At 42.8% G+C, this 12,351-nt stretch overlaps 1 long non-coding RNA gene across 1 annotated transcript in view; it reads right to left on the bottom strand.

The window, feature by feature from the left end:
• Positions 1–962: 962 nt before the first annotated feature.
• LOC116944124 (uncharacterized) overlaps positions 963–12,351 on the bottom strand; it is a 68,792-nt gene continuing 57,403 nt past the window's right edge. The window contains exon 3 of the long non-coding RNA XR_004403047.2: positions 963–3,317. This is a non-coding gene — a long non-coding RNA (uncharacterized LOC116944124). The remainder of the gene's footprint in view (positions 3,318–12,351) is intronic.

Below are 12,351 nucleotides of genomic sequence, written 5' to 3'. Positions count from 1 at the left end.
GCCAAATTTTAATCTTTGTCTCAATCCTGCACGCTACAAAGACTGTTAGACTGATTTTTACGAGCAGCAGTTCATTTCAAAGTTCTCGGTCTAATTAAATATAGATCTGTGACTCAGAGGCATTTAGGATTGTTTTGCGAGATTGGGTAATAACATGGTGTAATTTATATAACCGACAATATCAGATTTAATTTTACATTCTATGGTTATATAAACGGTGAAGGCGTAATCCTGATATGTATTGCTCACGCTATTGTTGGCCCAAGGGCAATGAAGAGAGGAAGTTCTACTGAGCCCCCGTCAGATGGCATTTGGCCTACTCCTCCACACCTCGACAGACCTCTCGGAGGAGTTGGGAGTACGCACACTTTACTCCTCCACCACACGCGACCTGTTCGTGACAAAATAATAGTAAGTTCATTAGGTATACTATCATGCAGGATTATTATAGAGGCGGCAGTATTAAGGCCATATTGCACTGTGTTTGTGCTCAGCGTGCTGCCTGTATTAATACATTTTAAGCCCGTCAATCCAAGAGAAACTGCACACCGTTCCACGACTTATCTTGTGCTGTTATATTTTGTTTGACGGTACTCTACGCTTGGGGATTGTCTCAAACTCAGCCATAGTATGGCTCTGTGTAATAAAGCCGGTGTGGGAAGAGAAGAATGGGGAACCAGAACTCGTTCAAATGACGTTTGCCACTACTGGTAGCCATGGCTGGGAATTGAACCTCAGGTGCCAAGTTCATAGCACAGTGCACGACACGCCACCGTGCCAACTACTCGACTTGTGTATCGGGTGGTAGACACATTCATATTTACCTCTTTTATGGATACTCTACTTATATGCCTTTAAATAAATGCAGGCGCACTGGATATGATTTAATAAACATTCTAATAATTATACTACCGTGATTATTTATACATGCAGGGAAGTCTCAACTGAGTCTAGAAACTATCTTTGGGATGCTTGCCAGATTTTATTGAGTGTTTTTGTACAATCGAGGAAAACAGGAGGGTCAGGAGAAATAAAAACAAACTGTTTGCAAGAGGATAACAATCAAAAGCACGTGCAGATGATGTCTTGTTCTCGTTGGAAATGGCCAAATTCATGGCCTCTGTACTGACATTTTTTAAAAAATGTACCATTGACCTTGAAAACCCCCCAAATAACTACTGAATTTTATCCATAATAGAGGTTTTTGGGTTCGATCGCGTAGTACAGCACAGCGGTGTGTTGGAGAGCCAAGCCACAACATTTACAATCTGAGGACGACGTTTTTGCCAGTAATTACAACTAACTTCATCAATTACTGGCGAAACGTCGTACTCAGATTGTAAACGTTGTGGCTTGGCTCTCCAACACACCGGTGTGCTGTACTAGTGACGAATTGGCCACGTTCTGTTTACGTGGCAACCCTTACCAGTTGGCTGTGTCGGGTGGTGGCGGGTTTTAACGACACAATTATATATTTACCCGATCTAATCCAAAAAGCTCTATTATGGATGATATTGGTCACGAAAGCCTACGTGTTATACTGCATTTTAGATGTAAACTTTATGGAATGCTTTGTGAGGCATATTTCACCACCACCATCATCATTTCGCTTTATGTAACACCTCATACACACACACAAACCTGTCACAAAGCACCTACACACAATCGTGATCGCAACAATACAGCAAAAGCCTCGTTGAATAAATGTCGTTTTCAAATTAACCTTGAATGCTGCGGGGTTTTTCATTGATTTTAATGGACTCGGTAAGGCATTCCACAGGCTAGTGAGTGCCAATCCTACACACCTGAATGCATGATCATTTCAATGAATAGCGAGGTATCTCAGACGGCATCTGGTCCATGGGTTTCATAGTACAATGATGGGAAATAGGCCATGGGAAATATTGTACTAACAGTGGCTTCTGCCGGAATTACAGCCATGACACAGAGAGCTGAGCGAGCACAGGCGTCCCTGTTTTTTTTAAAGGTGACACGACACTCGAATTACTGAAATGTCTCAGATATGTGAACATTGAATACATTCACGGCAAATGATACATGTTAAAGAGAAAGGTGCATCAGCGGTTCTGGGTCAACACCTTCAAAAATGGAGCCCCCCGCTGTGATATTGTTTGAGGTGTATGTATGGAATTAATTTGAAGTAAATGCCGAGGGGCATTAAAAAGCCCAATACAAGGCCATACGGTACGGTTAAAGTCTTTTGAGAATAAGAGACTTGAAAAAAATCACACACATCTTATACTGTATTTGGGATCATGGTTTCAAACCTCCGATTATCAGGGTTGACTGTGTACGGTGCGAAAGAAGTTCAACGTCGGTGAGACACAACTCCCTTTGTCTTTCTCCTTTGGTTCTTTCAGTAAAGTCACGTAGAATGAGAATAAAATAATAAATTAATACAATAAAATAACACAATAAAATTCTCACCACGTTTCGGCCACAACACAAGTGGCCTTCATCAGGTGAAGGGACGAGACTGTCTGTGTTATTTTATTTTATTAATGTATTATTTTATTCTCACTCTACGTGATTTTACCGAAAGAACCAAAGAAGATGAATTCTTGCAGTCACGAAAGCTTTCAATCGAAATTTCCCTTTGTCTTTCTTGACCAATCAAACAATTGAATGAGAGAGGTGTTGCCGCCGTGCATTGCAGAACGAAGCGGTAGACAATGCGAGTGTGGCAGGCTCTTTGAACAACAGCAACAACAACCACAATAAAAACCATCCCGTTCTCAAGCTCGTCACTGCGCATCTCGTAACCGCGCGTTGACGCTCGAGGTGACGAAACGGGCGTCGAGATGGGCAAGCGGACACCGACGCAGACGTTTCGATCGCAACAATAAGCGATCGTCATCAGGAGGATCGCTTGTGTTGTGATCGAAACGTCGTAGTTTTTTTTGTTATTTTCTTTCAACGTATCTGCGTGACTTTACCGAAAGACCCAAAGAAATGTAAAAAAAAACCGCCGTTAAATCGGAGGACGTTCGTGATATTTAGCCTCGGAATTTACAGCCCTTATAACACGACGTTCGAGTCCTTTGAATCATAGCCTCCGACTATATAAAAAGAAGGAAGGGGGGCGGGGGGGGGGTGCGTTCCTTTTTGTTTCATGTCGGTTCAGGGGACACTTTCCCTGTCCGTGACAGTTCTGCCGGATCGTGGAGCGGGGACTTTTGTGTGTGTGTGTTGTTCCCTCTTCTCGCGGGCAGCTGCCCAGACAGGCATCGCGTTCTTTCACCTGCTCCTTGAGATGTACACGTGCCCGCGCCAAATTGAGCGGACATCTTCGCTCGCTGTCGGCAAAAAAAAAATGTAAACACGCTGGTAACACAAACAGCCGAACGGATCGTTGGGAGCGCGTTTGCATTGACTTAAACAGCAGCGCAAAAAATGCCGAGTATTAGCAGACGTCGGTGGCAAGCGCGTAGTGGGGTTTGTTGTTGTTTAATCCCTCGGTATTGTACACGCGACGATAAAAAAATAGAATCCCGTTTTGGAATTGCGAACGTGGCGCACACTCCGTGGACATTTACCCCCTCAAAAAAAGAGCCCTCTCGGGAAATGGACTTTGTCCTTGATGCAAAAAAAAATAGAACAAAGGATGATTTCAAGTCAAGCCACCCTCACCGCTAGGTGGCACGTGAAGAGTTGTTTTAAAACGAGAGCGACTGCGCACTGCGTCTTTGCAGCAGTATAATAATAACATGACCTTTTTAGGGGGAGGTTGGGGGGAAGGAATGAGGCTTCCAACTCTGATTTGTAAATGCACCCATGAAATACAAGCACTTTAATTGACTGTTGCCTTAAATCATGTAAAAGAAGACTTTGGCATTAAAGATTTATAAAAATCATTACAGCACGAAATACGATCAAGTGTGGCCAGTTTCTGCTGACAGCATGATTTATAGAATTGCGGTGTAATTACATGACTCAAGCACTTAATCAATAAGGTGTACAAGAACACTCTAATAACCCTATTGTTTCAAAATGCATGCTAAAACCCAGAGTAAGGATTACGGAACAAAAGCACTTAATGCGCCCCAAAACAGAACTATTTGAATTAAAGTAATCTGATTCTTTTAATGCTCTGCACATAATGCTAAGGGGGGAAAGAGGCTCATCAACTTGTTTGTTATGTTGTTGTTTTTCTTAATTCAAATTAGCATCACTAGCAAAACAATTAAAAAGCTTTGTAATGGAGGCAATAATTTAGATTCTGCGATACAGATGGTGGTGTGTTTTTTTGTGGGCCCCAGTGGAAACCATGGGTTTGGGAGCACTCAACGCTGAGACATATTCCCCCAGTAACTGCTCACAAATGTTTGGTGTCTGAAAGTGTGGCCCAAATGTAAGAAACCATTCGTGCGGGGCATTTAATTCACACGGGGCTGGAAACACCAAAGCACGAGACACTGTATATGAGGATTTTTTTTTAAGACAATGAGACGTCGTGCACTGTTGTCATGGCCTCGGTTGTGCACAATTATGAAATATTTTTTTATAAACATTAATAAAGATCCTATTTTTAAATGTTTGACATTTGATGCTGGATGCCACTTCTTGAGCTATTGTTACCATAGCCATGGTAATGATCGATTGCCAAACCGTGATCGATGCAAGTGTCATAAAAGTGTAGGGGCAATTGGATGACGCTCATATTCACTGGCGTTCCTGAGCCATTGATGGACATTCCACATTTCTATGGTAGGGACAAACCTCTCTAAAGAACAAACACTGGCTTAAGCGAACCTGGAGGGATTATCACCTGAGTTGCCGGCAATAAATGATATGACCATGATTTGTCCCTGATACACTGGGGCATCTCAGACCACTTTTACATAACATCTCACATCAAGCTTTTGAAAGGGCACCCTTAGTGACGGCAGTCCCTGCGTGGCACAAGATGACTCATCAGCTGGCTTGCAAACAGGCATTCGCATTCAAGCAGGGGCGATTAATTCATGCTTTGTGTAATTCACATTAAGTAATTTGTTTATTTATAATTTAGCAAATTTGGACCGTGACTCCACGACAAAATGGCCTTGCTCATTTCGAATGACATCAGGCGATCCGCAATGTCCACTGTGAAGCAGATGGCACGCATTTTAAGGTTAAAACGGCCCAAAGTAATGGCCGGGGGTGGCCCTGTCGAATTCAAAACCGCGAACCTCTGAAACGGGCTGGGCCACGTCACCACCCCCTATCAACAATCAAATTCGCGACTTTCTAATTGCCAGTCGCACGTTCTGCCTGGGCCAGCCACAATGACCGCTGATAATTCGATGATATGCTTCACTTGACCTATATAAATTTAAACCGACCCAAGGATCATGGCTTTTGCTGATAGGTAATCCCAACCCCCTGCCCACCAGTTATGGTGTGTGAATCACGGTTGTGTTCATTGCGGGTGTGACGTGCGTGCCCTTTCCAAGCATTTCAGCGATATTTTTTCCAAATGCCAATCCTCATGCCCAACCACAGTCCATCTTTACTCAACTCAATTATACATTTAAGTGACTGCACACAAGCATGCATCTCACAATCAACAAACATGTACACTTGCAACACGATCGGGTACATACAGCAGAGTTTTTAAAAGCAAAAAAAAACCATCACGACCGTCCCAATAGAAGTTCATCAAAGGCGTCTCATTCGGATCGTGTTAATAGTAACAATAATTTACATGACTTCGTTAATCCATCTGCTGGATGAAGGCCTTTCCACGCCATGTCGATCGTGATGGTCGTTTTGACGAGACTTCACCATGCTGGTTCGTGAGAGTTGGTGAAGAGGGCTCCAGTAGCAGCTCGAACATAATTCACAATTATCGTTCTCCATGGCCAAGAAGTGCTCAGCCCAACAGGTTCGTAGATCAAAAATGCACGGCACCAACGCGCTAGCTATCCCCGCCCCATACATTCAGCAATGATTCAAGCTTTCACCTGCGCATACCAAGCTCACGCAACCGCGCGGCAAAGGTCCAAGAGAAGATGCTTATCGGTGCCAGGAATTGGGTGGCCTTGAGAGACAGGCCAGTCCTTTGGAGTCGTGCCACAACGCCTATGCGGATGTATGAGCTCTGACGGTGAGACTTTCGCTGGATGCATCCGATGCCCCCAAATTGCAGTTGCTTCACCTCACAATGCGAAGCCAGTGTCACAGAGTCGGAGCGTTTGTCCATCTTGCGCAGAGATGCAATTAAATTGGCTCCCACGCCATGAGCCTCAAACGAGATGGAACCCGTCGTGGCAGACGCATGGAATAACGTGCATCGCATTTGACACGTATGAAACATACATTAAACAACTGTGTGTGGTATCACCAGATTTAGTTTGTTTAAGATTGATACCCCAAATGCCTCTGCACTAGTTACATTATTCATGTTTTCAAACAGAATGTCAAGACTTCCTTTGGGGAAGATGACAAATTAAACTGTACTGAAACTATTTATATTCAGCATCTTCCTCTACACAGAGATGTGTTTTATGGTTTTGGAGGTTTGGCTGTAGTCCATTATAAAGTATACATGTCTTTTTACTCAGCTTATAAATACACAGGCAGCTTCTATGTAGCTAAATCATTTGCATTGGGGTGTTTTTTTCTCTTCTCATTAAACAGGGAGATGTCGGTTATATTATCGTATATTGTTTACAGGCGTTTTGTTTCAGATACCACAATATAAAATGTAATAACACTTATTTTGAAAAATTGGAAACAACAAAACTCGGATGAATCAGTCAACTAATAAACCAAATAATGGAAATAAATTCCACCTATTTTTGTTTTATATTTAAAGCACAATGCATATTCTTTTTGTTGATATGTCATGATGCTGCTCGTTAGTCTGGTTTTATTTTTTTATTTGCATCAGAAAGCACTTGGAGGGAAATTCATATTTATGCAATGCATTTTTCATGTGGCTGTTATTTAGTGCCAAGCACAAAGAACCATAAAAGGATAAAGGTCCCTATAGGTGGAAAGAAAAGTGTTGAGATAACTCTTGTGGATGGCTCCCTGTCCAATCAGAATCACACTAATTCACATCACCCAGCCTAAGCACTGCCACTGCAACCTGGCGAACTGAATTTAGATTTAGTGATTTTTTTGTTTGTTTGCTGCACAATGCAGGACACAGACGGTCTTAAAAATGTCGTACCTCAACAACTCGTACATGCCCAGTGTGAAAATGAAGCACAACTATCTGCAAATGGAAAACAAAATTTCACAGGCCTGCAAAACCGCAGTGAAGTCAAAGGTCAGAGCATCTCACTGCTTCCAAATAAGCCATGGGATGTCTTGAACAAGGGGTCTAAATTCCACGTTCCCATGGCATGGGCTGGTTTAAACCATAGTTTAACAAAGCGGTACCTATTTTCTCTACCCCAGCGGAATGATAGGCTGAATATATCTCCATCTAGAATTAGAACTGACAAGGTCCCACGTGTTAGTTGAGTGCTCTAACCACAGTACCACCTGACCAGATTTGTAGATTCATATATACATTATTTAGTTTGGCCGAGCATGAATATGCTTTGATAAAAAAAAATACACGAATGCATTCTCACTTGCACCTGAAGTGACATAAGACAGATCCCGTATTTGCTATTATGCACATTTGTGGTTACATTCTGCGTGTACGTCATAGGGGTTGTTTAACCACACTGACCAGTGTGCATTCTCACTTGCACCTGAAGTGACGTTAGACAAACCCCTCACTAACCCACACTGACCATCACTTTCCACTCATGTCAGCCCTGGCAAGGATGTGAACCTAGATCACGTGATCACCTCTCCCACAAAGCAATTTAATAACATGTAATATATGAAGGTAAAATAAAGGAAAAGGTCTCGGATATCCAATCGTTTTGTTTTTGTACCATTTAAACATGACCTTTACTTTCTATATTAACGTCATTTCTTCGCCTATGTTTCTCTATTACGTTCCAATTGTGCTTGCCGTACCATGTCATTGGATGAATAAATTGTCATTTGTAATTCTGCGGCTAGCAGTGCATCACTTCGAGTCAGAAAAAGGACCCCAGAAGCTTATGTCACAGAACTGCTTCTGAAGACACTTCAACAGACCTTCTTTACTCGCACCAGGGGCAAATGTTTAAATGCCCTGCAAAGATTGTCCCTGACATGTCAATCATACTGAAGTGCTTATGTCTGAGAGCTGTAATTGGCTGAGACCATCAACTCGTCACACTTGAGAACCCTGGCTAATCAGTGCTGGCTGAAACATGAATTCGAACCCAGGATCTCAGCCAGCTCAGTGCTCTGACTTCTGATCTCGATGCCACATGGCCAAAACTTAAATTTATATTTGTAATTGGCAGAAAAACCTTCTGCTCATCAGTTTATCTGTAATGTGATTGATACCAACTTGGTGTGAAAACGCACGCACAGCACACATAATATTGCATGCAGAATGACGGCACGTGACCATTATTAAAGCAAAGTCCTGCGAGATTATAAAAAATATTGGCGCTTTATAAGAACAGACGTTAAAACATTTATTGGGATTTTACTGGATAAAATGCAAAAATCGGAAATGTGGCTCACATATAACTGAGCTCATCTTTCAAGAGGAATGGGCCACTAAAATGTGATGACTGGATTCTAAGGTGCGTGCTTGTGTGGAAATGGGTGTATAGGGACTTATTGAAATATATTTATTTATTTTGCGATATAAAACAAATATATCCCGGCGTTATTTATTTATTTGCTCTCCCGCCACAAGACTCCCACTGCTGAAAACTGTTTGGTGCTAAATTACACCGCACATCCAGCAGAATAGAATCCAATGGCACTAAAGTGGACGATAAAAGAACTGCCCGGCTCAATAGTGAGTAACAGTGGTGGCCTGTGCTAGATTTACATCGCGCAGTTACCACAAAGCAGTTGCTCAACGGACATTTATTATTTTGCTCCTTTTTTGCAATTTGTTTACATTTTTAGACACATTTCCGGTCACTGCATGATGCGTGTATTCCTGAAAAAAGTTCGGATATCACTGTTAGTATGGGCCCTCACTTGTGATAATCAAAGCCAATGGGGCGGCTGTCACCTAAATTGGCGGGCCCTGGGCCATTGATGGAAAAGACATTTTCCTATTTATGGCAGGGGCCATTGTCTTCAATAGGACCACAATGGTTGACTTCCTACAATGCCTAATGGGAAGATTAGCAGGATGACCTCCAACTTGTGTTTAAACGCACAACCCTCCGATTGTGAGTCGAGTGCCCTTGGCACATTGAGTCCGGCAACGATACAAGGTACACGGAAGGTAAAGAGTGGAAATTAATCAGCTGTGACGCGACTCACAAGAGTAGGTCATTGTGCGCTGGAATCATGACCCAAGCTACCCGTGGTGTAGCAACAGTCTTGTCAGTGCACACTCGCCAAGTTGTAAGCACATGTCGGGCAAGCAACTTCCCCCAATGGATCAACTGTCCTAAGAACATTGTAGTCATCTGACATGCGATTAACTAATTATGATAATTTAATTATATTTATTGAATACATGCATGGAGGGGTGGTTTGCATCCTGTACCATGAACCCGACCTGGGTTCAATTACCGGCCATGGCTAACATCAGCAGCGGGTAATATCCAAACCGATTCCATTGTTCGATCTCCCCCTTCAAAAATACGAAATGATCAACATGGTGAAGTATGGTGAAATGACACAGTGTAAGTACGTATGCACGTTTAACTTATTTCGCACCATACGTAGCAAACTGAGCTAATCGGAGGTAAGGAGGTGGCCTTTTATCCAGTAGTGGGTTTTCAAAGAATTATAATTTTGCATACATACAGATACGTGAAAAACTACCATTTAAAAAAAAAATACACATTCAGGCATCGTTAAAGTGCAATGTGTTGTTTAAACCATTTGTGCCACCTATGGCCGGTCCCGATAATAAAATAACCATAAAGGGAGAGCGGTAATTTTAAGGCTTGAACAATTATTCGTCAGAGGCCATTAGCTAACAAGGACTTGCTAAGGACACAGTGGAACACACTTAATGTTGTGCTGTTGGGATTATCAGAAATACTGGACGTGCGAACCTTTTCTGTGTCCTACGCAACGCCGCTTCACTTGCACGTGGCATGGGATCACGATGTCACTGTGGATAAAGCCACTGAACTCAGTCCAAACTCAAACGCCACACGAGTTGCACTTCAGAGTAATCCATCCACAGTGGCGACTAGGGACCGTTAATGATGGGTCAACGATGAAAATCGAATTCCGAAACTCACGTGTCAGACGAATTGTGCACAAGAAATGGATGGGGTTTTTTTCGATTCGTACATGTTGTGTGTAACCACTAGAGGTGCTATGATGCAACACATTATAGAGATGCATTTTAGAAAAAAAAATATTCTCTGGTTTGATCGTGCTCCCGGATTGTGACAATTTCTCGATTTGCGAAGGTGACCGAATAATTACAAGCCAAACAGCTATCCTATGGTTAACACTGGCAAAAGGGTCTCAGAGATAAAGGTGCTTAACCCGAGCCGTTAATGCTTTGGCGTTCGCATTATCCTTGTACTATTCATCTTTTGCCATTCTTTGATCTCGCACCGGTGAGACAAGGCCATAAAAAAAACATGTTAACTCTGGTGTAAGCCAATCTGTTTAAAGGACAATGCATACATTACACTGTATAACAATTTATTGTTGTTCCTGGGTAATAAGTGTTATTTCCTAATTGCTTATGCCTCAAAAGTATAGAAAATGGCTATTATTACCCACATACTTTGCTTTTGTGACCAGGACTGTGATATTTTGAAATTTACCTATTTCCCAGAACATTCCAGATAGATTCAGTGCTGAGTAAACTTGGAGTAACTTCTAGAACATTCTAGAACTTTCCAGTAATATAAATAGTAGTATAAATACAGGGGCTTTAAGCCCACCAGTTCAGTTTAGATCCAGTTGCCTAAGTGGATACATATCTGAATTTTTCTGAGATGACATCAAGAGGCTGCAACCATCCGGCAGACGAATTTTGCTATGTCTGCGGCCAATTGATCAAGACAAGAGCGAAAAGTACTCTGTGGAAGCATCTGCTAAGATGTGTGAGGCCTACAAGGCATATTTCAGCATGCCTGTCGAGGATCAAGATAAACCCTGGGCACCTCATTTCACCTGCGTGCAATGAAAAAGAACTCTGGAAGATAAGATGGACAATTGTTGCTCAGAATTTAATGTTATAAAATTTGTAAAAAAAAAAATTGTAAAAGTTTTATTTAAAAATGTTTTACAAGTATCAATGTTATTTAAAAAATATATCATATATGAAAAATGCTGCGAGAATCTCTTGCACATTAGTCATGGGTGAAATAAATGTATTTTAGTAGGATGGTACAGAGGGGAAAAGAGAGCCATGAAGATTGCTATCCCAAGAATTTGGCGGGAACCCACTGACCACTCAAGCAACTGCTACTTGTGCATGGTGGACACTTCTAAACGTCGGACTGGCAAGAATGCACCTGCTATCACGTATCCCGACCTTCCTTCATCCATCGCCCGGTGCCACACTGCCATGAGCTCCCCGTACCCACTCCTCCGGAGAGAGAGCAGCCGTCTTTAGAAGAGAGCAGCAAGTCAGAGAGCGAGGAAGACGTTGTAGATCCAGGTGACAATTTCAGAGGTGGAGCTGAGGAGAGAATCCCATACTACCCCAACCAAAAAGACCTCAACGATTTTATCAGAGATCTTGGGCTCACCAAGTCCAATGCCGAGCTTTTGACGTCTAGGCTCAAGCAGTGGAACTTTTTGGATGAAAGTGTGCAAGTCGCAGATCAGAAGAAACGTCACCAACCTTTTTGCAGCTTCTTCACCCGTCAAGATGGGTTCTGTTTCTGCCACAATTTGACCAGTCTGTTCGAGGCAATCGGAATCGCCTGTAACCCGAATGAGTGGCGCCTCTTCATTGACAGCTCATCCAGGAGCCTCAAAGCCATGCTGCTCCATCATGGTAACAAGTACCCGTCTCTTCCCCTGGCTCACTCGGTGCACCTCAAAGAGGATCACAACAGCATCAAGACCTTGCTGGACGCCTTGAAGTATGATGAGTACGGCTGGGAGGTCATCGGAGACTTCAAAATGGTGGCATTCCTGATGGGTATCCAAGGCGGTTTTACCAAGTTTCCCTGCTATCTTTGCCTTTGACACAGCAGGGACATCAAGGCACACTACCACAGGCGGGACTGGCCACAGTGGACCAATTTCTCTGTGGGGAGGAACAACGTCAAGTGGGAGGCACTGGTGGACCCCCGGAAGGTGCTGATGCCACCATTGCACATCAAATTGGGC

This window comes from Petromyzon marinus, chromosome 20 (genome assembly GCF_048934315.1).
Source record: "Petromyzon marinus isolate PM22_M1 ecotype Great Lakes invasive population chromosome 20, UKy_Petmar_22M1.pri1.0, whole genome shotgun sequence".
NCBI classification, from domain to species: Eukaryota; Metazoa; Chordata; class Hyperoartia; order Petromyzontiformes; family Petromyzontidae; genus Petromyzon; species Petromyzon marinus.
This window is presented reverse-complemented; position numbering and strand designations above follow the sequence as displayed.